Here is a 20,505-nt window from a genome sequence, read left to right as displayed (position 1 = left end):
CAGTTACATGTCAGACATCAATGGCTCGTATACGAGTGCACATCTTTCAGTGCCAAAGATGTATTAGACAATTCTGGCCAAATACAACTGGAAGCAATGTCGAAGCTCATGTACATATCTATGCGCTGGCATGTTCAGTTCTGAGTGAGCCAATATCACATCACCCTCTTTGCAGTACAACCGTTTTTGGTACTTGTGAATAAGACGGTGTTGAATGTGTGTAGTTTCAGGATTCCAGGGAACCTGTTCACACACCTTACATGCAATCCTTCCTCGGGAAGCAGTACTGCGGGAATAGCAGCCCTCGGTGTTGCTGTGGAGTGCAGCAGCAGCAGGAAGACAGACCAGGTGGATTTGTGGATAACTTACCAATTTTAAAAATAATGAGTAAAAAAAAAATCTTTCCACTGGCTCAGCCTCACCACTGCTGGAATGTTTGATTTACTCACATAAAGAGAAGGTGGTTGTGGGGATGTAGCTTCTCAGTCACTCTCTTCTTCAGTTGGAGTGGAGCTGCGGAACTGAAGCTCATTCAATTTAAGTTTGCAGGGTAGCTCTTTGGAGGTTTTCGGGTTTGTTTTTGGTTTTGGTTTCCTCCCTTTCCCTTCTCTTTTTAATCCAAGGTTCAGATGGCAAAGGAGCACCACTTCCCACTGAAGCCAGGGTGCTTTGGGAAACATCTCAACTGGCTTTTGAAATCTTATTTCCAGGATCTGGGAGAGCTTTCCAAAAAGTGCTGTGGCCCACCCACGACCAAACAGCGTCAACTGGAGGAGTCACCGCCAGCCCCAGCCTGTTGCAGGACACATGTGGGTGGGCCTCTGAGTTTTGGACACTTGCTGGAAAAAAATGAAATCAAATAAAAATGGAAACAGAACTTCAAAGGGCACTAGCTGAAGCACTTCAGAAATTAATCATGCCCGGTGGAAAAGATGATTAGTGGCTTCTTGTGCTCTGTTTTTAAAGCTATTGATCTTGGACACAGGAGGGAGCTTTCATATTCTCCACAAGCCACAAATGGTCAAAGGGGTCCTGAGAGGAAGAGACAAAAAGCAACCGCAATGGAACTCCAGAGAGTAACAGAACTCAAGGTGTGTGCCCAGGACTCAATCACAGCACTAAAAAGGATGCACTAGAAGATCAGACAAAACAGCAGCAGCTTTTGCTGGTTTTTTCTTTCTCTAACTTTTCCCAAACCATTGTCTATGCTTTCCGTGTTTGAACCAGGTGAGCTCTTTAAGCCATTTTCCAACACACCAGATACACCACACCAGAAACACCAAATAAAATAATTTGCCAAGACTTTGGCTCTGTTTTCAGATCTACAGACTATAAAAACGTGGCTCACAAGCAATAAGGCTGAGGCAGAACTCATAAGACAAAGACAACAAGGCCTTTCATCTAAACCAACAGTTTGATGATTGAATGCAGTGGAATATCTCTCTCTCTTCGGTCAATTTTGTGGACTTTCTGAAAACTGGATTTTCTATACAACAGGCAATCATTATAGAAAACACAAATTATAATCCCTAAATTGCCTCCAATATAGTCTTGTGCAGGGTCAAGCTTTCTTCTGGGAAGCACTGCCCATTTTCATCTCCAATCAAAATACAATTAGATATAGGAAATAACCACCACTTCTCCACAGCTAAGATGATACATATTCTTGTTTTCATTATAGGAAAACACATATCTTTTAATGAAGTTGCCTAGGAAACCTGAAATTATATTAGGTAATAAAATTACAACAAAGTAAATAGGACAAAATTTCTTACCCAGGAGGTGCTGTTGGTCACTCATAAGCTGGCTCTCTACTATGAAGCTGGGCTTTACTGAGCTTCCCATGGTGGCAGGGGTAGGTGGCATCAGGCTGTCCAGAGGTCCTGCTCTTCATATGGAAATCCAGGCACGGGCTGTTCTTCATCCTGAAATATATGAAAGCTTTTGTTTTAATACCAGTATGTTAGCATACTTACACTGGCCAAAATGAAAATTCAGGCAATTACATTTGTCTGTCTGCCATTTCCCATAAATTACCTTGGCTTTACGCACCCAGTTCCCTTGTAGCAACAAGCAACAACTACAATGGCAAAATTACAGGGATAGAGCAGCAGAGAAACAAAAAGCAGGTGCGTGGGTGAGAAGGGAAAATGGAGTTGTTTAAGTTGGCAAATGTTCCCGCAACTACATCTTTAGGAAGGAAGGTAGAGGCTCCAAAATGCCTTCACAGAAAATAAAGCACAATTAAACTCCGAGTGAGGAACCATTCCTCTGCTCAGAGCCCTCTTTCTGAAACAGATTCAAATAGCTGAGGCAGCATGGGAGCTCTTGATGACTGTATTAACATTTTGACATTTCTTTGCACAGTCAGTGGAACTACATTATTAGCAAAGATCTCATAGATCTCATGCTCCACTGTGGAATAGTGTATAGGGAGAGTAGGGAAAAAAAAATCACGGTAAATTCTTTCCTATCCTTCTGACAACAGTCTTCTTCCCGTAAGAAATACAAACTGGTGCTTACACTATTCAATCGGAATATGCCCCAAAAGAAAGAACCATTTGAGAAAAACAAAAATGTAGACAGCTACTGAATTTTTGGAATGTAAATGAGCAAATATAAGAAAGGCATTTGTGTTTCATCCCACTGGCTGTTTCAGAAGCTCTTTTTCCTACTTCCAGGGCTAAGGAAGCCAAATAAATGAATTAATAGTCAGAACACATTACCTGCAATATTTTTTAGTTGTTTGGAAGCAGATAGAGGAGGAAAAGGGAGAATGGAGAAATGAGACGGCAAGAGTTCCAGTCATCTCACAGCACGGAACAAGTACATTGAAATACGGGGTACCACACTGAAATTTGGCCTAAAGTCCCACCCGGGGAATAGGGTGGAACTTTCCTGCAATGCATCCTAGATGATCGGAGGAACTGGGCTGCAGCAAGCGTAAAAAAAAGGTCCCTAATCACAACATGTGTGATTGAAAAAAGGATCAAGCACCTGATTTTATTACCAAGCAGAGCTGTGAAAAATATTTCTCATCATAAAGTAAAATCAGTAAGATTTGGCTACATGACTGGTTCTGTAAAAATGTGATAACGTACATATAAAATAAAATGCCAAAGGAATTTTTGCAGGCAGAGCAGTGTTGTGCAGAGGTGAGAGCAGGGAAGCTGGGAGACTCGGAATCTATTCCTGCTGCTGTCATCAGCTCGTGGCAGCACGTGGAGCAAGGGGCTTAACACCTCTGAGGCTTCTGTTGCTCACCTGTCACGCAGGTATTACAATCGCAGGGGTTCTGTGTGACTGCAGGGTGCTCCGAGACCTTCACACAGAAGCATCACAGAGGTTCTAACAGGTATAACTGCTATTCAACGGCAGACGGTGGATAGACATCTAAGTTAAATACCTTATCAAGGATATTTTCTGGTGTTTGCTTAAAGTTTGAAATCTTTTGGAGTTTAATATCTTTTTAGATTACAAAATTATTCCCTCCCCTACTAACAGGAAGGTGTCTAAATTATCTTTTAAATGGCAAAGTCCCACTATCACAACATTTCTCAATTTTATACAATACTTTCAGTGGTATAAAATTAATTAAACTGAGTGATTATTGCACTGTATATGTTTTCCATGGGCTAGGGAATGCTTAGGGGGAGCCTGCTTCTCTGCTTCCATGGGATTTTGTTAGTGTGACACCTTTTTCTACTCTATACTTCTGCAAAAGACAGTAAACAGCAGCAAATCATCTAGCAATATTTTCAACACAAGATGTAAATTAGCAATTCAATAAACCGGTTTCCCCTAACTAGGGAAAAAAATGGCAACGTGTACCCATCCGACCTGAGATCTTGCCAGACCTTTCTGCTACAGGTGATGTTTCCTTTCCGTCCTGTTGGACACTGGGCCAATCTACTGCAATTTCTGTTCGATATACTCTTTACAGCACCCCAGTTTTACTCTATATGAGGTTGTGTAAACTGCTGTTATTGACACATTGGTTAAATATTTGACCTCTTTTTTTTTTAATTTTTATTTAAACCATTCTGGTGCTACCTTCTGCATTTATTCTACAGTAGTCCAGAGCTAATGAGAGCCCCAATGCTGCCACCAGATCCTCTGTGTTATTATTTCAAGTCAATGTGGCTTCAAAGGCTCTCAAGCAGGGTGATCCAGTTGCCTGATCAGTCACGTACTGATATGGGACTGGACTAAATGAGTAAGTCTCAGAAGAGACACATCACCAAGTGAGTACTCCAGCCTCTTAATTTTCCTTGATCACAGCACTTTTGGTAAAGTGTCTCTCAGTGAAGGTTTGAGACAGTTAATTATGAAGCACCCTGGAGTGTGAACAACAGGTATTACTGTCATTTGAAACCAATCTTTACAATTATCTCAAATTTCTGTTAGGAAAGGTTACATAAACCATGTTCTATTATATTATACATATCTGTTTTGGGTCTTTCTTCTGCAGGGGAATAAAACCTAAATGCAGAGAAACCCTTTCGCAACTTTTTAAACTTAGCTGTTAACTACCACTTTTCAAATAACTTGCTCCATTTTGCCATCTGAGTGACCACTTCAAAAGGATCAGATAGGCTGGAAGAATCAAAGAAGAAATATTGGGTCATTTCCCACAAAATACTAATCACATTTTGAAGCCCAGCAGGCACTACCAACCTGAAGGCAATACATTGTTCTAAAGAGTTTGAAGTTTAAAGCATTTACACTTAAAAAGGCAGAAAAAGACAGAGACCTTTAGCCTGGGTGTCTCAGCTTTTCATATGGGTGGTTGACAAGCTGGGCTATAGGGTAAACCATAGTGTGCCAAGCACCACGGAGCCTGGAGCCAAGAAAGGGATAATTTCAGGCAAGACCCAGTCTCTAGAGCCAAAACCACTGGCCTGAAAGCTTTTCTCAGAAGGTTTGCTGTTCCCATCACTGCTGGGATGAATTTTAACTCATTATTGATCAAGAGAATTTTAAAATCAATTTTAATTAAATGAAAGATTTCTATCATGGCTTGTTCTGCGTGGAAGTCACAGAGATGACATATAAATATATGAAGGCACATCATGCAGAGCAAATTTGCAGCAGTTAGGCCCTAAACAGGTGAGAAAGAAGCTAAAGTTACACCTGAAAGCAAATTTGTTGTAGTAAATTATTTACAATACCTGTCTATCCCCCCCTTCATTTTTGCCCTTGCTATTGGAATTTAGTCAAGATCTGTTTATTTTTATTTTTTTTTTAAACCAGATTAAGTATTTTAATTATGTTCTCTCTCAGACTCCAAAATGACTGCAAAAGGCATACGTGAGCCTACTACACGCTAACTACTGAAAGCCCTGGCTTGCTCAGCTGGCCACAAAGAGCCAGACCTGCGCAGGGTGACAAGGACGGCCAGTCCCTCACCGAGGCTCCATCTCTGCAGGCAACGCTTCTTTCAGATCTCAAAGCACTCCGATTCCCAATGCGAGCAGATCTGCTGTGCAAGACATAACCGAAAGGATGGAAATAACTAAATAAACTGTCTAATGAAAAGACTCATCAACAGCTTCAGGTAGTCAAGCAAACCCACCTGCTCCTTGCTGCACTGGAGGGAGCCTGGGCAGGCAGGTTACACCTTCCTCCCATGAGGAGCAAGTAAATGCTTTTGCTCCCTCTCTTCTTAGCTGGTCCAGGGACTTGACATGCCTGAGTTTCCTCAAATTACAACAACACAGGAGAACAAGGGGCTCCTCTCCTTTGAGGTGCAGTTGGCTGTTTGACCATGCTGCTTATACAGATGCACCAAGGGAGTTCCACAAAGATTAGTGGCCTTCAGGCATTTACACCCTTGTGCAAAGCTCGGGAGGAGCCAATCTGCATTGTTCAACACTTGCTTACTTTTAAGGCTCCAGCTGGGAGTGTTCTGCCTCGGGCAGAAGGTCACCACCCTGCCAGGGCTGTGGGTCACAAGTTCAATCCCCAAGCTCAAGCCTGGGTTCAACTGAGTCTCCAAAGTAAGTCAATGTGAGGTGACTTAGTCATATACAGACAATGCTGCCCAGACTCACAAGACTCCCATATCATTTACCATTAACATAAGGCTTTTCATGTCCTACAGGGTTTGTAATTATTAATTCATTAATGTTAATTCATTAGTCATCACACCAAGCTGTCTGAGTAGCACAGTCTCATACCTGTTCTTTGGGTAAGAAATCAAAGGGCCAAGGGGTTAAGTGACTCGCTAAAGTTCGAAGCGAAAAATCAATGGGAAAACTGGATTAGAAGTTAAAAATACACAATTCTTTGCTTTGTGTTTAATCCACTTTACCTCACCTAATCAAGTGCAACAAATAAAATAAGCAACATCTCACCAGGCTCCTCATAACCAAAGGGGTTTTTTTCAGCTGCAAGGTCTCTACCAAGCCCAGTTAGAACCTACAAGGCTTCATTGTGTTTTCAAATACAATGCACACTGCAGTAAATAGGTTATTTTACAACCCTGGCCTGGTTTTCAAAGTGGCCTCAATCAGTGTTGTGCAAAACATTCATGTCCAACCACAAAATTACAATCAGTCCTTGTTTGAATCCAGCCCGTGTCCCTGGCCAGCAGCGGTTATTCCGAACTCTCAGGGTCTGTGAACTGTTAGTCAAAGGTTTTTGCAACGTTTTTGCCCTGCCTGGATTGCTCTGAATATTTATAGGCTGCTGTTCTCTAGTGACTTTCATGTTCAAACTGTGTTGGCTGGTGGGGGTGGAAAGGAGATGTAAATAATGGATAAAGTCACATGTTTTCCACTAGCCCCACTTGTTTTGCTTCCAGTAAGAGCCACGTGTTGCAAGAAAACAACTGCAAGGCTTGACTGTGGGACATTTAAATTAGTATAACACTATTTCTACACACTTGAATGTTTTCAAACATCCAGCTATTGTGAAATAAGTGTCAACTGTGTGGATATTCCAGCAGACCTGCGGAATTAAAACGTGTAGCGTTGCTCAACATTTTTTGGGTGGTAAGGAGAAATATCCCTTCAAACACTCTTGACAAGGACTATGAAGTACCAGCAAAAGGAACTAGCCTGAAAAATCCATACTGTGTTTTACGCCGCAATCGATGCATCCCAAAGCGGGATCCAGAAAGTTGAGTCACGGCTGCGTGGAAACTCGTACAGTGTTGACGTGATCAGTGGAGGACCCTGAGCACGTGGTCGTTGGTACTTACGTAACACCAACCAGCATGAAGAAATCAGAAAACCATGTGGATTTCCAAATAACTTTGTCTGCTGTGCATAAGGCATAAACAAGACCTTACATCACACGTATCTCCTGCTTCACTGGTCTCTTAAACATGGTAATACTTTGTGCATAACGGGAGGGTTCACATATTTCTTACAGGGTTACTTCAGTTCTGAGACACAATGTGGAGGTGTCTCAACCGTGATGAGCCCCGGGTCCACACAGATGTTGATTTGCCATCCTCTGTAAATGGGTCCACAGAGATTGGACTGTGCATGCAGGCTTGGCTGTCAGAGGGCTGCCTACTGAAAACACAAAGCATATTTTGAACAGGAGGGAAATAAGCTGATGGCACAATCTAGAGTTGGTTTTGGAAATCAGGCCCTTGTGGGCTGCGTCTGTTCAAAACACTGCCAGCAAGGGCTAAACAAAGGAAATATCATCCTTCCTTGTGCTGATGGCAAAATACTCTTTATTCCAAAAATTTGATGAAGCAAAAGCCTGTCCGTACAGATGGCAATTCATCCTGACTGGAGATGTCTGCAAACCTCAAGTGGAAACTGCTGCAACCATACAAGTTAACTATTGAAAAGACACAGCTAAGAAGCAAAACAGACAAGAGAAAGACAGCCTATGGACACCTAATGGAAACTACAATGTCAATACACAAAAGGTGATCCACATTAGTAATGTAACAGCTTATGTTGACCCAAGCCCTTTGTCAAATGCTCAGATCCCTGAGGGCTGCATGGGCAGTTGCTTCCTTTGAGAGCAGGTTTCTTCCAAGAGATTTCCAGTAATTCCTGTCTCCCACCAAAAGAGAAATACTAGAATTGTCTGGTTTATGGTATTTTTGTGCTACTATATAAATCTGTTCCAAAATCTAAAGTGTACAGGGTCACAACTGAGCAAAATATAAGGAAGAGTATGAAACAAGCAAGAGAGTTAGTTTTGTTTTGCTTATATTCTTCTCCTTCCCAACGTTTTGTTACTTTTGGTGTAACTGTTATGAAGAAAGGAGGTAGATTTCCAAAGCTGGCCACTGAATACTCTTTGCCTGCTGCTCATAAAACTAGCTGGATAATTGCATTAGAGGCTCACAGAAAAGTCCTATTAATGCAGGATATATTTTGTTTTCCCTGGTAATTTTGAATAGACTGTTTTGTCCCAACAGCTTCTCAGTTTTGACTGAAAAGAGAAATCTTTTTGTTTTGTAGCTATGATGAAAAGACATTTTCGATAAAAACTACCTTTTTTTTTTTTCTTTTAACAAGATTATTCCTTTACTAAAAAATTAAATTTCCCATGAAAAACTCACAGGAGATAAAAAGTCTTTCATTGTTTCTAGCTGTTTGCTAATTCACTTTTAAGTACATGAGAGAGGGAAGAATCTTTCCAGTTTGTGTTGTCTCGTTTTGTCCATCCTTCCCGCCTTTGAACATGAGAGGATTTCAGCATTCATTAAAACTGCGATACAGACTGGCTGAAACACGAGCAGGGCAGCATGTAGAGTAAAAGGCAGTTATATTACAATGACCTTTCACGATTATCTTGTACTCTGTCACAAGTTAAATGAGGTCATTACCGATGTTGCTTGCATTCCTCTTCCTTGGCCCATGACTTCAAAGACTAATGGGCCCCTTTTGTCACTGAGTTCTTGTCAAAACGTTCAGTCCAATCAGGCCCCTAATAACTGCGTGCAGGGTAACATTCACAGATGAAAAGAACATGCAGACACATGCCTTATACATAATTAATCCTTCCAATGAACTTCATGAATTTCAAAATTACACAAAATGGAACAAATCCAACAGATAGTCTCCTGTGGGCATATGAGGTCACGTATCCTGCTAGGAGGGCGAGAAAGCGCTGTTGTAACGTGGATACCCAGCAATGACTCACACAACTTCATTAACTGAATTATTTTCTCTTCCTGCTGTCATCTCTGCAGCTAACCTGAGGTCTCATAATGTTCATCAAGACACCGAGATACCCGCGTTTCCTCTCAGAAAAAGAGTGCCCTGGAATCAAAAGAAGTCCTGGCCTTGCTGCTCTCATCAAGGCGGCAAATTCTGCGTCTGGCCCAGTCGAGTTATTCACACAATCAAGAAATCCGATTTCTATCCAGAAAGCTTTACCCCAACAAATAACAGTATTGGGAGTGGGGGTGGGCTGGAGGGAAGGGTTCGTTCTTGGAAACATGTAAAAGTAGCGGCTGACAATTTTCTTTCTAATGAAACGTTTGCCTAATTCGGGCCTGGCAAGGCCGCGCACATGTGGCAGCCACATCAAAGGCGCGGGCGCTGGCACCAGAGCTCGCGGCCTGGAGGGGTTTTCTGCGCCACTCCAGGCCAGCTGGGCATTTAAACCCAGACCCACGGCCAAGCGCTTCTCAGCACTGCGTTAACTAGCAGATATGCTCAATTTGTTCAGAAACAACAACGTGAACCTGGTCTCTTAATAACAACCTTAGTATTTTCCACCTTAATTCCACATATATCTCGCCACGCGTTATTGCTGGTGGGCGTCGAAACACGCCAAACATATCAAAATGAATATTTTGCATTTAGCTTTCCCAAATTTTATAGAATTTGTTAGGGAAAAAAAATACAGTTTTCTTTCTTCATTAGTAGATAAAAAAGTTCTAGAAATCTGTATATTTTCAGTGTAGGAAGACATCATTCTCCATCCAGCTCTGTGCATGTCTTAAAATCAATAGAGATGCACAAGTGTGAGGCAAAATCAAACAAAACATGTGGGGGGGGGGGGGGGGGGGGGATGGGTAACATATATATATATATATATATATATATATATATATATACAAACAAAACAACGAAACAAACAACACAAACACCCAAGTGGAAAAGAGTCACAAAACCAGCTTTGCACACATGGGAATTTCAGAAGCTGAATTTCTCGTAGGCAAAATAGAAGGAATTGATTTTTGAGACAGATTATCATAGAAAAGGAAGACTCAAAAGATCAGCAAGTTCTTCCCCTTGCACAACATTTAGATAAATATTTCAAGACCACTCCTGATTGATTTCAATCTAATTTGTTGCTAAAAATGTACAGTGAAGGAAATTCTAAGCCTCCTTGGATAGTGCTTCATAACTTTCATAATTTAATTTTTTTCTAATATCTTACATAGATCAACTTGCAACTTTGCAGTAATTGAATCCAATTACTTTTTTACCTATTCCGTTTGACACAGAGGAAAAGTCAGTGTCTTCTTTATAAGAACTTCTTTCATACAGCAAAAGTAACCACCTCTTAGGCTCCACATATTTTACTCTTGCAAATATGTACCAGAGTAAGGTGTCTTTTTTGCAACCATGTACCATAAGTGACTCGTCTTCAGCCTGAAAACTATTACAAATTCCACATCCTTTTCTGCATTTCCACTGATCTGCCAGGTAACCATGCATGTTGCTTCTCTAAGCATGACACTTGGCATTTGGCTTTACTAAATTTCAGTGTCTTAGTTTTAAATATTTCTTCTGTTCATCAGAAAGTTTTGAATTCCAGCATCACACTAAAGGACAGCTGAGGTGCTCCCCATTTCACTCTCTCTTGAAAATCTCATACTTCATCTTTTAAATACACAATCCGAGATACTAATAACAATACTAATAACTAATGCTGACCCTATGTGAGCCAAACACAGTCTGACATCACACCTTTTTTAGTGATTTAATGTTGCTTCTGTGTCCCATTCCAGTAGCAGAATGTCTACAAAGCTGTCATAAAATGTAAGGTCCATTCTTGAAAGAGAGATACTGGAACCTCAGCATGGCAAGAGGCTGAGATAAAAGCATTCTGTTGGAAAGATGATTTTGCAGAGAGACAGCAATGGCAGATAACTTTCTCCAAAACAGAATATAGCTTCCATTCCCAATAGAAATCACAGGAATTGGGTTTGGTATGCACAAACCAGTTAAAACTATATATTTTGCCCTCAACAGTTAGAAGGACAGAACTATAATCTGAAGTAACCACATATACATTTGCCCTGCAGCAATGGTATGTCAGTACAAGAGCCTGCAAAATAGTGGTTTATAGTAGTCTGCACTTAAACTTGAGGTTTTCAGTTTCTCATTGGTTAGATCAGATTGAGACAAATAAATTCAGAAAATAAAAAGCAAAATACATAAAACTGCAGCGGCAGAGAGGTTAACACACTCCATAGTTAATAGATTTGTCACCACTGTAAGTAAAAAACAAAAGTCTGCTGCTACTACGTTTTGAGAAATAAGATTATAAAATTGACTCCAACGGGCTATAACACTTCTTTAGAAAAAGATGTTTTCAAAACAATATCCACCCGTCGTGGAAAGGAGATAGAAGGTCACAATCCTCCCAGAGGAGCCATAAACAGCCAAGATAAGGGCCGGGAATTTGCTGAAAGCGTGTTCTCGTGCTCAGCCCGACAGCCTGTTCTACTTGTCCTCTCCTGCAGATGTAACCTTGGAGGACACAATCATGTGCTGCTGACTCATGGCAATGCTTATGAAAAATAAACAGAGTTGTTGGGTTTTTTTCTCCTCTACATCTTGCACTTTATCAATCACATGCTTTAATTCATACAGAAACTCCTGATCAGTTGCTGGGATAATACAAGGACAAGTCCGTACTCCAGTGGTATATACAACAGATGCCTGAGCCTCACATCCTCAAGCATTTTCCTTGATTATAGGGAGATACTTGCACACTTCAACATGAGATCAGCATCGTCCATGGGCATCTTCCAAGGCATCTCAACCAAATCCCTCACCTTGGTGGTACCTATAAACTCCACTCTAAACACAGATTGGAAATTTTAGAACAAGCAACGTGTCATCATGAGGTTGGGGTAGCAGAAGAGATGAACAAATCACTGCAGATTAAAATTCTGGGGGGGCTGTGGAGTCTCCTACTCTGGAGACATTCAGAACCTGCCTGGACACCTTCCTGTGTAACCTCATCTGGGTGTTCCTGCTCCATGGGGGGATTGCACTGGATGAGCTTTTGAGGTCCCTTCTAATCCCTAACATTCTGTGATTCTGTGAGGTCCAACAGTAAGGTAACATTTAATAGTTATGCTGAAAAGATCAAGAAAAAAAAAGGCATCTCTTAACAGCTTGAACATGGATACCTTGACTTCAGTAGCTATCATTTTTAGGACAAAATTGGTACAATTCTTAAAAACCTTACTTTCAGAGATTTTAAAAGCTGAAGTCAGGTCAAGATGAATGACTAAATGTTAAAATTCAATTTTAAAAGCAGATTTTGAACACCAAGAGAAATAAGAGTATTTTTCTGAGGAGCTGCATGTAGACCTTACATCACATTCTCTCCAGAAACAGATTTACCCTTCTGCTCTCCCTCTTTTGTTAATCTCTAAGGTTAAGCAAGGAGGAGGAATTAGCCCCAAGGTTTCCCCAGAGACCCTTACAAACTGCAAACCAGGGGACCTCAGGAGACTTGTCTGTAAGGAGAATGCCAAGATTCATCTCAGAAGTATAATAATTTCAAAAGACTTTTATGGGGGCCATAAACAAAACATGCCACTATATACAAGGATTTTCCAGCACTAGTCCCATGCCTGTTCTCCACCCACAGATTCTCATGAAAATCTCAGGAGCCTGTAGAGGAGACAGTGGCTATTAGGCAACTATGCAGTAGCTTTTCGTTCTATGTTTATTTTGGGTGGAAAAGGCCATGTCGTACAAGCAGTGACAAAATTACAATCCGAAAGTTTTGTCAGTACAACTGTTCTTACACTAGTGACTCTTTCTGGAATAGACAAATTGGCCAAAAATCACAACACATCCCATCTCTGCCCATCATATCCCTATCAGCACATGTCAGCTCTGTAGCGCAGGCTCTGTTGGCTGAAATACAAGCATAGGTTTTCTGTTACAGAACACAACCCTGATACAAACCCGCAATCAGCTTAGAAGTAAGAAACTGTAGAGAGAGGGATTAAATTTAAAAAAAGGTAAAATTAACCCCCCAAGTATCTAGAGCTCTTTGTTTCTTTTAATTTCCCTAATGGTACCAGATAAACTTTGGAAGTAGCTACAGGGAGGAAAGGTAGAGACTAAAAGCCTCCCAGTTTAAACTGTCAACATCTTGATACCTCTGGCAGAGATACGACATTTGCAGAGCCCAAAAACTGGAGGTCATTCATTTGGAAGCTTTTGCATGTGAGAAAAAACTTCTCCACGCTTCTATTTGAGAAAAAAATATGTGACTATTTATTTTATTTAAGAATAGGGCTTAGCTTTATCTTTCAGGCCAAGTACCAGGCTCCTCATCAAGTTGTGCCTCTCAAAGTTCCTCCTGCAATTACAGTTAAATCAGACACTGTTCCCTCTGTGTCCCCAATGTTGAAAGAACAACTTAGTTAAACTGCTTCAATAATCCACTCCAGTCATCGAAGAATGTCCAATTGCAGTAAAAGCCAAAACCCTTCATGACGGCACCAGCCACAAAGCCAGGAGTTAATGTGCATTATACATTTCTGGCTGCCCCCTTTCCTCCGAATGGTAGAAGGGAGGAGAAGATGACTTCGGCACCCCCCGGGCTTTAGAGTCTTCCTTGATTCTACCCAGGTTCCACCTTGCGGTGCTTTTCGTGCCCACATGGAAGAGTGGCTGTGCTGTACAGGGGTAGAGCGAGATCAGAGCCTGCAAAGGGATGGCCATGAACATTGAGGTAAACTTCAGCTACTGCAGGAACCAACTGGAGAAAAACCTTTCAGAGGGGTGAGGATGGCTGCCGGGCATGACGGGACGGTTGGGAAGAACCGCTCAAGGCTGCATGAAAGTATAAGTGGTTGGGATTATGCAATTGGTGAAAAGGCAGATCAGTACATCCATAAACACCATTGAGGGGGGTCATCCCCATCCCTGCTGTGCAGCCGACACCAGAGTGCCCATGCACCCGAGGTGTGATGTCACGGCCCGTGTTCCATCTGCAGCGCTGGTGCCCAGCAACGACCACAACACAGCAACCCCCTCCAGAAGCAACCACAGCCTGTCTGCTCTCCCCTTCTTTCTTCTCGCCTGCCCTGCTAACAGTCCAGCCCTTGTCTCCCATTCCTTCAGCCACTCAACCCAGCCCTTTGCACCTACACCCTTGCACCTCAGTCCCCTCTTTCTTCTCCTGCTGTGTTTTGTACAAGGAGACTGCAAGCACTAGAGGTATGGTCCCACTCTATGGCTTTGGGCACCTCCACTGCCCGGCCAGGTTGGAGGAGGCACCGCGGGGAATGACATGGGTTGGGGAACCCACTCTGGGGAGCTCGGGGACCAGGAGCTCTGCTCGTCCTCTCGACCCACCCCTGCAAGGCCACGGGCTGGGAGAAGCCCTTCTGGGCTGCTCGTCCCCTCTGATATCGAGCATCCCTGCCTGGGGGGACACGTCCCCATGGGAGCCCAAGGCACCCCGGGCTCGTGCCAGAGGGATGCTCAGCAGGAGCTGCCCAGAGCCTGAGCCCGTGCCTCCTCTGCCCCTTTCCAGGCTGGAGCCAGGGCAGCCCAGCCCTGCCAGGGGAGCAGCCCAGAGACAGAAAACCACGAGCACAGGGTAAGGAGCTAAAGGGCTCCGAGGCAGGTGTGGGGCTGGGGTCCATGCCTTGGACCCCCCACAGGGCAGGGACATGGCAGCTCACACCTGCCCTTTCTGCTCCCACAGATCTGCAAGAACAAATTTGCTGCAGAAGATGCCAAAGTGCATGAAGCGCAGGATCAGCTGCCTACAGGTGCTGGCCCGTGGGTGCCGGTGGCCCAGGAGCTGCCCAAACTCCAGGCAGCTCCTTCTGGCGACATCCCCACGGGACCCATCACCCCACAGCTCTCCCTGGGCAGCAAGAGGGGTCAGGGGTGCTGAGACCCCCGTCCCACAGCTCTGCTGGGCTGCCCAGGGCAGGACCAATGCAATTTCTGCTTGGCTTTTGCCTTAGGATACACTACGCTGTGCACAGCGCTGCATTATTAAAAGGAAGATACAGAAGATGGAGGTAGATTTGAAAGAGGAGGAGTATATGGAAGTGGACGAGGAGGTGGTGATCGAGGAAGAAATGGAAGTAGATGGAGAGATCGATGAAGAAATGGAGGTGGATGAAGAAATAGTAGAAGAAATGGAAGTGGACGGATAGGCGATAGGTTTATGATGGGCTTGGTGGGGTAGAGTGTAGGAGTTTTATAGTTCGTTACATTTAGTGTGTTGATTATATTTAGTTTGCAGTATTTCGGGGTTTTTTTCTGTATATCGTTTGTATTTAGTTTTTTTTTTCTGTAAATAGTTTGTTGCAGTTCGGAGTTTATTTCTGTAAAGATGTTTACTGTTGTTTTTTCCTGTAAATTTATTTATTCATGTTTTTTCAGACCTGAGCTCTCTGTCATTTTCTGGTATTTGCCGAGTTGTGTTTTCCGCACTCTCTGGGTTCCTGGGGCTGGAGGTGGCTGGGGGGGCTGGGACGGCTGCCCCAGGGACAGGGGGTCCCTGTGCACAGAGGGGTCCCACTTGCAGAGCTCAGGGTACTGGGCACCAGTGGGGTTGGTTCATGGGCTGCTGGAGAGTGGTGTCCCCAACAGCCAAGCTGTCACTAGCAACGAGTGAGCTCTGACGTGACCAAGCCCTGCATGGATACCATCAAAAGAAAAACAGAACACCTCATGGGCAACATGGAGGTCGCCTTGGGCATAGTGACCATGAAATGATTGAGTCTTCTGTTCTTGGAGAAGTTAGTAGGGTGCTCAGCAGAACTGCCACCTTGCACTTCCAAAGGGCAGACCTGGACCTGTTCAGGATGCTCGTTGGCAGAGTCCCTTGGGAAGCAGTCCTGAAGGACAAAGCAGCCCGGGAAAACTGGTCTCTCTTCCAGAAGGAAATCTTAGAGGCACAGGAGCAGGGTGTCCCCATCTGCCCAGGGACGAGCCAGCGAGGAAGAAGTTCCCGCCTGGCTGAATAGAGAGCTGTGGCTGGAACTTGGGAATCAAAGGAGAATTTATAACCTTTGCAAGGAGGGGCAGGCTGCTCAAGAGGAATACAAGAATGCGGCAAAGTTATGCAGGAAAAAAATTAGAAAGGCCAAAGACCAGCCAGAGCTGAGCCCGGACACCACTCTGAAAGGCAACAAGAAATGTTTCTATAAATATATTAGCAACAGAAGGAGGGCTAAGGAGAATCTCCAGCCCCTGATGGTGCCGGGGGAAACAGAGCGACGGAAGACGAGGGAAAAGCTGGGGTACTAAATGTCTTCTTTGCCGCAGTCTTTCAGAGTCAGAGCGGTTGTGCTCCAGGTACCCAGCCCCCTGAGACACGAGACAGGCTTGGGGTGCAGAATGAAGCTCCAATAATCCAAGGGGAAATGGTTAGTGACATGCTACACCACTTGGACACCCACAAGTCCATGGGGTCAGACGGGATACACCCAAGGGTCCTGAGGGAGCTGGGCAAGGTGATCACTAAGCCACTTTGCACTATCTATCAGCAATCCTGGCTAACTGGAGAGGTCCCATTTCACAGGGAGCTGGCTAATGTGACGCTTATCTACAAGAAGAGCTGGAAAGAGGATCCGGGGAACTACAGGCCTGTCAGTCTGGTCTCGGTGCTGGGGAAGGTCATGGAGCAGAACATCCTGAGTGATATCACACAGCACATACAAGAAAACCATGTGATCAGGTCCACTCTACATGGGTTTATGAAAGGCAGGTCCCGCTTCACCAACCTGATGTCCTTCTACAACAAGGTGACCCACCTAGGAGATGAGGGAAAGGCTCTGGATGTTATGTAATTAGACTTCAGTAAAGCCTCTGACACCGTATCCCACAGCATTCTCCTGGAGAAGCTGGCAGCTCCTGGCCTGCATGGGTGTACTCTTCAGTGGACAAAGAACTTCTCCCCAAGTAGCAAGAGACAGGACAAGAGGAAATGGCCTCATATTGTGCCAGGGGAGGTTAAGATTGGATATTAGGAAAAAATCCTTCAAGGCCAGGGTGGTGATACAGTGGAACAGGCTGCCTAGGGAAGTGGTTGAGTCACCATCCCTGGAGGGGTTTAAAACATGTCTAGATGAGGTCCTTAGGGACATGGGTTAGTGTCAGAGTTAGTTTAATGTTGGGCTCGACGATCCTGAGCGTCTCTTCCAACCGACATGGTACTATGGTTCTATGATGTGGGTTTTTATCATATACAAGCCCAGTCCAGTTCCCAGGAAGGCCAAGAAAAGGTCAACAAACTCCTTTGCAGCAAGTTAGTTTGTCAAACTCCATTCTCAGCAGCATGACTTTACATGTTAATGTCAGTGTTTGCCTCTGTGTCAATAGCCCCTATTGTGTGCATTTGTAATGCAAGATTTATGGTAAAGCTTGCAACATTTTTCAGGCATAATAAGCATTTATTCAGCATCCCAGGTCTATAAGCAGAGACCTGACAAGTAATTATTGACACATTGTGCAGAAATAAAAGCGGTGGGCGAGCTGCTGTTGCGAATGGCAGCGTGGGTAGGGGGAAGGAGGGGCTGTGTCAAAGGAGTGACAGCCTTGGTGCCCAACATTGTCAAAGCCGACTTTGACTTGCAGTGTTCCGTGTGCCTGACTGTATTTGTGCTCCCTGTCACTTGGGTGCGACATGCCAAAACATGAGGAGTGCTCCTTTTCTCATGCTAATGCTTTGTCGTGACAGCTTTGTGATCCCCGGGGCTGTGTTAGCGCTCAACAAGTCAAGGTGTGACAGGCAGCAGAGCCCTTTGTCAGCGAGCGCTGTGCTGCCCTCATCAAACATCGTATTTCTCCCCAGACTAAAACGGACCTAATGCCTGACAGAACACTAGAACCTTATTAGCATTACCGAGCAGATATCTGGGGATACTGACTGTATGCAGAGCCCTGAGCAACACGTTCCCTGGTTGCCTGCCACGCTAACTTACCTTACGGTGTTTGTCACAGAGCCTTGTGCTCCATTAGATGAGAAAGAGATGGAATTTGAAAAACCTATTCCCAAATCATTTCTCACTAGCTGCTCTTCCGGGGCTCAAAGCTGCTTTTCTCTGTTGCATGGGGAACAACTTGTTAGCTTCAAGCTAAGCCTCAGAAAGCCATGCAGCGGTTTTATGGTGGTTTAGCATAACTAGTAAACTCTGCTCGGGATTAATTCAGTCTCTGAACAGCACAAGGTATCACCAGACAGGATTAGGATGTATTAGCAAAGCAGTGAGAAGGAAGGTTGCATGACGCCGACTTATGTTATACTTGGCTGTAAAACCAAAAGTCACATTAGCACCAAGTTCATCCAAAAAACCAAAGCAGCCCCAAACCTGTGTTTTATACGTGAAAGAAAGCTGGGCAGGAAAGGGCAGAGTTCAGGCTGCCTAGACTAAGCAACGAGTTGGCTTCATGGGATTTAGAGTTTGCAAATGGCTTGGAGAAGTATGTGAGCTTGGCTACTTACACGAAGTTTATCCAGATGATCCAAAACTCAACGATCAGCAAAGCTGGGCTAGGAAACTTGCCAGAGGAAGCTTTTTCACAAGATTTATGGTGCTTCCTACTTCTTGTTCCCAGGCATAACCAGGAAGCGAGCTGAGTAAAAATGGAAAATATTTTTTAGAAAAGTTATTAATCTCTTTTTCAAAGGTCAAAATAGTTCATGGTAAAAATTCTATGTCAACTTTCAGACCTTTTTTACTCTCTTATCCAAATTTTACCCAGCAGCTGAACGATAGATTATTAATCTGAAATGTTAAGGGTATTGATGAGAAAGACAAAGAACAAGTTAACTGCAACCCAAAATCAAAGCCATCGTATTAGAAAGCAGAGGCTACTTAATGTAATTATTTCTTAGCAGCAACACCACTGGGGATTAGAAATCCTATTACATCAGGCATCCCAAACACAGAATGACAATCTGCTCCTTGGTCCAAGATTTCAGCACACCGAGCATGGAGGGTAAGGGAGAGTCGGGGGTGGAGAGGGAAACTTGAATGAAAATTCCTTTATGAACTCTAGCATCACAGCGGCTGAGATTTTCAAAGCTGTCTATGACATCTGGAGACCATCGCTCTCCACAGAGGTACCACTATCTCATCAATTCACAAAGCCGTCTTATAATCTTTTTCCTGCTCTATCACCCCATATGTCAGATGCAGCTGAACTATGATCTGCTCAGCAGCTGAGTTCAGAGTGGGGGGAAACACAATGGTACCGCACAGCGGGAGCAATGGTGCACAAAGGACACTGCTGGAAGGTTCTTGCCCAGATGCAACGCAGAGTGGAAGCCCAAACCTACCACAAAATGCAGTGGAGCAGAGAGACATTCCTGCCGTGTGACTGAACCCAGAACACGGTCTCACATGCCTCAATGTATGGGAAGTTCAGGTGTTTGCTCTCACATCAAGCCTGAAGAGCAGCCTTAAGAGCTTGAAAAATACAGTCTTTGGTTTTAACAGTAAGGAAGAGCAAGGTTTTGCCCTCACCCTTCAATAGACACATATGATTACACTAGCAAAGGCTATCTAACAGAACCTGTAGTTTTGCATTCCCACTCCTTGCTTTACCCAGTACCTCAGGATTTCTCTGCATCATCTTTGGCTGTGTTACAGCATCATATCTATAGTCTCCTACAGATGGGCAAAGCACCTGTGTTTCAAAGTGGTTTTTGGTGTTCATAAAGTCTGAAAACTTGTTTATTTTCTTTTTTCATATCAAGTGATTCATTAGTTCCAGACTGATTAAAATCCCTGCAAGAAATTTGGTTTAGTCTGAGGCTGGATTCAACTGGCTGGCACAAGATGAGCTTTATAAAGTTTCAGCCAGCTCCATGGTCTGAACAGTTAAAACAAAGAAGCAATCTTCAGACCTGAACGCAGGCTAGAAATGAGTACTCCATCCACTGGGGAGCCCAAGTCTCTTCCCGTATGTGAGGGCTGACCTGCATTTTCTCTCCTCTTTCAGTCCTCCTTCTTGACTAAAATTAGCCTAAGTCCAGTGGCCTTTCCCTGCCTTCAATGCAGATCCTGTTCTTCCTGCTTCTGAAATCCTCTATTTTCCAACAATATGTTCTGATTTGCAAATAACTTGCAGTGAACTATTAGCTCTGCCTGCTGTTTCCACTCGAGTACTTCCATACACAGAGAAATTCATTTGAGGGCTCTAGAGGGTCTGTACTGATATTTGCACCTTTCATTTTGCTGACATCTCTAATTACTCTCTACTTTTAGGTTTATCTTTGCCTTCAAGGAGCCTGGGCTCCGCAAGCAAAATCAAAACAGAGAAGTGTCGTTTCACTCTCACCTCT

At 43.7% G+C, this 20,505-nt stretch overlaps 2 long non-coding RNA genes across 2 annotated transcripts in view; one reads left to right on the top strand and one right to left on the bottom strand.

The window, feature by feature from the left end:
• Positions 1-18,796, bottom strand: part of LOC135575561 (uncharacterized) — a 199,049-nt gene extending 180,253 nt beyond the window's left edge. The window contains exons 1-2 of the long non-coding RNA XR_010466536.1: positions 18,661-18,796; positions 1,776-1,925 (exon numbers count right to left, since the gene is read on the bottom strand). This is a non-coding gene — a long non-coding RNA (uncharacterized LOC135575561). The remainder of the gene's footprint in view (positions 1-1,775; positions 1,926-18,660) is intronic.
• On the top strand, positions 14,049-15,701 carry LOC110358954 (uncharacterized). The gene is made up of 4 exons (XR_002413797.2): positions 14,049-14,408; positions 14,728-14,793; positions 14,902-14,968; positions 15,170-15,701. It is a non-coding gene; the product is annotated as an uncharacterized LOC110358954 (long non-coding RNA).
• Positions 18,797-20,505: the final 1,709 nt, after the last annotated feature.

The sequence above is a fragment of the Columba livia genome, chromosome 16 (assembly GCF_036013475.1).
Source record: "Columba livia isolate bColLiv1 breed racing homer chromosome 16, bColLiv1.pat.W.v2, whole genome shotgun sequence".
In the NCBI taxonomy this organism is placed as follows: domain Eukaryota; kingdom Metazoa; phylum Chordata; class Aves; order Columbiformes; family Columbidae; genus Columba; species Columba livia.
Note: the sequence above shows the minus strand (reverse complement) of the source record. Positions and strands in the feature narration are given on the sequence as shown.